This window comes from Diachasma alloeum, unplaced genomic scaffold (assembly GCF_001412515.2).
Source record: "Diachasma alloeum isolate Michigan unplaced genomic scaffold, Dall2.0 Dall_scaffold_00756, whole genome shotgun sequence".
NCBI classification, from domain to species: Eukaryota; Metazoa; Arthropoda; class Insecta; order Hymenoptera; family Braconidae; genus Diachasma; species Diachasma alloeum.
Genome location: NW_021680886.1, coordinates 87,242 through 91,939, shown reverse-complemented (window position 1 = coordinate 91,939; position 4,698 = coordinate 87,242).

The following is a 4,698-nucleotide window of genomic DNA, read 5'->3' as shown; positions in this document are numbered from 1 at the left end:
TGCACAGAGGGGATCTGAGGGTAGCAGTAGGGCTCCTTACGGGTCATACAGCTCTCAGAGCTCATCTGTTCAAGATGAAACTTGCAGAACAAGAAGACTGCAGACTGTGCGGAGGCGATAAGGAGGGCGTCATCCACATTTTATGTGAATGCCCCCTATTAGCACTCCGTCGCTATAAAATCTGGGGCCAGGCTTTCCTGAAACCAGAGGACTTACAACAAGCGGCTGTCACCAGCCTTATTAGCCTAGTGAGAAACACAGGGCTGGGGCTGTGTGACTGACCGAAACTAAGGCGGAAGTTACAAAAGATCGTATGATTTAGGTGACTCTGGGCGCTTTAAGTGACCAGCTGCACTTTTTCTATTCTATTACTGGGAAGTCGAAATTTTTGAAAAATACATATAAATAAAAAAGGAAGCTAAGTCAGGAATTTTGAATAAATGGTGATAGTGCACAATCAGGTTTCTATAAGAAGAATAGTTCTCAATGGAATAAGTATTCTAAAACAATTCTCCATGAAATAAAAAATCAGTAGGAGCAGGACCAACATTCTCGGTGCGGAGTTTTTTAACTCACTGTCTGTATCAATCTAATCCTCCATCCTTTGATCCACTTCAAGGACGTTGGTCCTGCTCCTACTAATTTTTTATTTCATGGAGAATTTTTTTAGAATACTTATTCCATTGAGAACTATTTGTCTTATAGAAACCTGATTGTGCACTATCACTATTTATTCAAAATTTCTGACTTGGCTTCCTTTTTTATTTCTATCTATTTAAAAAAAAAAATAGAAAATTTCGACTTTCCAGTAAGAATCAAACAAAACTTTTTCTTGGCCCAGTTTTTTTACAAAAACATTTGTTTTTGTGTTTTTTATTTAAGCAAGTGATGGGTGCAAGAGGGTGGTTTGTGACGTATTTCGCACCTCTGTGGAACGGTACGAAAATACGCAGCCCTCGGCAACCAAATCTTATAACCAAAAGTTTACCGTCAGTACGTTTTCTCTCAAAATGCACAAAAACCGAAATCTGAAATCTACAAAATGAACAAACGAAGGAACCCCGTCTTAATCTCGATATTCGAGGCACTTAATCCTCGGAAAAAAAACAAAGACGAATTACAGAATAATTAATAAACGATTAGAAGACTCGATACAACACAATTCCCTAGCCGCAATATGTCAAAAGATAAAACACTAGTCAATTAAAAAGCCGTGAAAATCCGTCAATTAATCCGTAGTCCATGAAAAAGGTCAAACGGTAAAATAACTAGCGAAATTACCAATGAGTCCTAACTAACCGCCGTGCAGGAATCTACCATTACACCGAGATATCAGTGCATCAACCGAAAGTGGCGAGAATAAGAACCTAACACTACGGGCTATTGAGAGGGGGACTGCCTCGAGAAACGAAAACAACACAGCCGGCAACTGACGAAAGATCATCCGGCACAAGATAACAGCTCGGGGGCCGAAAAACGCTACAATCCCTCTGACAATAACTACGATAATTCAACGGTCTCTGAACGATTATGCCGAAAATGAAATGCGATGAAGTTAGGCTTTCAGAGGCCGAGAAAAATAATGGAATATCTCGAGAGGCAATAACACTGACCTTGAGAATTACAATTCGCCTTAATACCCGAAAATCGATATTAAATACACGGCGATAGCAAGAGTCGACAAAATCAACGATTACAAACACTAGAATCACTGAAATTTACCGGACAATTTAATTAAACGAAAGAAATCGGACTCGTAAACCACGACTCTGCCGAACAAGGGGTGAGCAACGGTCTGATAATATACAACTGAAATGGCGTCAAATGCCATGGATCAAGTGTTCATCAAAATTCCCAATGCCAAACTCACTCCTTGTGAGACACCTTTTAACACTTCAAAATAAATCCACCGCTCACTAACCGACGTAGATCTGGTCTCAAGCCTTCCTCAAAACGTCCGAAACAGCCCTCAGTAGAGCCTCGGGTCTCGACAAGCATTTCCAAAATAAAATCGGCCATTACAATACGGACCAAATACTGGCACAGCGATGTGTCTGGTGTCCAAACGAGAAGTGACTGTTGCCCGTACAACTGACCCACGTGGCAACGTTCGCCCAATCACACAATTCTGTGATAGGTCGACCATGACAACGTCTTTGCTCTGATTGAACGTTAAAACCGTATTCAACCAGAGTCAGCGAAATTTCTAGAATGATTCCACATGCGCGATGCAATGTTTAGCGGCGTGAATCTTATACCAAAATACAAATAACAATTAGATGATATTTAAAATAATGCTCATCATAAATTGTCAGTTCTCTGGACGTCTTATGCCAGTCCAGAATTTTCCAATCCAAAAATGAGATCGTTGTCTGAGTCCCAGACTCTCCAATTCCATACCCTGGTGCCATCACTCGGTCGTCCGGGCGAACCCAGTTGTGTGCGACGCCATTCAAGAATCTTCCAGTCTATTATCTCGTAATCCACAGAATCCGTGACCCGAAGACAGGCTACTGGAGTATCCCACGAAGATCCGAACTCCATCTCGATATGATCCGGTGAGCCATCAGACAACTACTCGATACAAACAAAAATTAATTAATAAAAATAGTTCGAAATAACAAATCAAATGACTCTCGTCTCGCCAATAGTTTGACTTCTCGTCTGGAAATCCCAAAAACCGCCGAACGGTCGAAAACCAAAAATACCCCGTTACAGTATATATTGACGTTTCCGGTACTTTGATGTTTGCCACACCACTTCGTGGAAAACCGTTGTTAATAACAATGTGTAATTATGTATTTGAAAAGTGATGGTTGCAGGACTGGAGGTGTTTATGTATACAATCAACGACATTCCCATGCTCGTCAACAGTTCATCGCAAAGTTTTCCATGAGGGAGAGTCTCCAGCGACAGCAATTAAAGAAGCGTTTGAGTCTTCTTCTGAAGAATATTTAAGAAGTGAAACAAGTTATCCAGTTTCGAAGTGACATCAAAGTACTCTGCTCAAGTCTTCAGAAGACTTGAATTCAATGGTAATTTTGATGGTCAAGTACCAAGACATCATGGATTTCAACAAAATTAACATTGTGGTGCATCGGAAAGTTCTTCCTCTCGTCAAACTTGAATATTTAGAATTTGGAGCTTTTTACACAATCACCGCAGCTCGCAAGGTGGAGAGAAAGTATGGAATCGGTGTTATTCTTCATCTCTTAGATACTCACACCGTTTTCGTGAATAATCGACAGGCTAAGTATTTCGTTGATAATCCCAAGATGTTCAAGAATTTCCAACAACATATTGAAAAGGGCTCACCAACGTTGGAATATTTGGGTGGAAAATACTACAATATTTGCCTGCATCTGGATCCTAACGTGATGGTTGAAAATGAAGCGGATGAAGCAAATTTCAACAGAATCAATGGTAGTGCAATGTTAAAAGAACTCCCCCTGGTGGAAATGTGTCAACTGGAATGCGGCTATTTGTACACCATCACGGCACCCTACAAAGTTAATACCAAACACGGTGTTGGCATTGTTTTACATTTATCAAGTACTTATTCAGTTTTTGTAAATAGCCGATTGACCAAGTTTTTCGAGGATAACCCTAAAGAATTTGAAAATTTTCGAAACCATATTGAGAAGGCTTCCCCAATACTGCAATACTTTGGTAAAGGATCTAACAGTATCCGTACGCAACCAGATCCGAATGTAAAGGATGAAAATGAGGCAGGTCAAGCTCAGCATTTCAACAAAATCAATGCTGAATTGAAAGAACTTCCTCTGTTGAAACTGTCTGACCTAACATTGAACTACTTGTATACCATTACTGCAGCCTTCAAAGTCAAAACGAAGCATGGAATGAATGTGATCCGCATTTGAATAATGCTTGTACAGTTTTCCTGAACGGAAGTATGTCAAAGTTGTTCATTGAAAATCCCCAACAAAAGAGGCTCAGCAAAGTTGGAGTACTTAGGTGGTGAATACAACAAAATTAAATTCCATGCAGATGAGAAGGATGACACTGAAGCTTAAATTAAACAAGCTTAAATTGAACAATAATTTTCATATTTAATTTTTTTATTAATGATTTTTTTTCTTTACAAAATGATTTTTATGATTATAACTAATGTATAAGGCCGGAGACTTCATTTACGAAAACGGCTATTATCAGAAGTTGGCTCCAAATAGGTGATTGAAGTAAGCGACAAGTAGGGTTGGGAAGAAATTGAAACATTGATGTTGGAATTTGTTATAATTCATTGATTGGAGGGTTATTTTGTTGACGGAGTGAGGAAAAGCGTTTGAACATGAATTGGGTGTTTTGAAGAGGGTCAATGGGAGATCTCGGTGATTTCTTAGGGTTAACTTACCAGGAGAGCTATCGGGTTCTTTCAAAAGGGGATTAATGGAGGCCATGGTCGAGGAGAGATCTTGGGGTTCAGTTCCCAGGACAGCCCGCAGGGNGGGGGGGGGGGGGGGGGGGGGTCAATAGAGTGTATGGACGACGGGAGATCTCGGGAGGTTTTTGGAGGGTATCTCTATAGTGGAGCTCTCGGGATATTTCTAAGGGGAAAGGAGAGAGGGGAGGGGGTGGTTAATGGGAGGTATGGTCAAGGGGAGATCGTGGAGGTTCTTTGGGGATAACTCGGCAGGGCAGTTCTCCGGGTCTTTAGAGGAGGTGGGGTGGGGGGGGGGG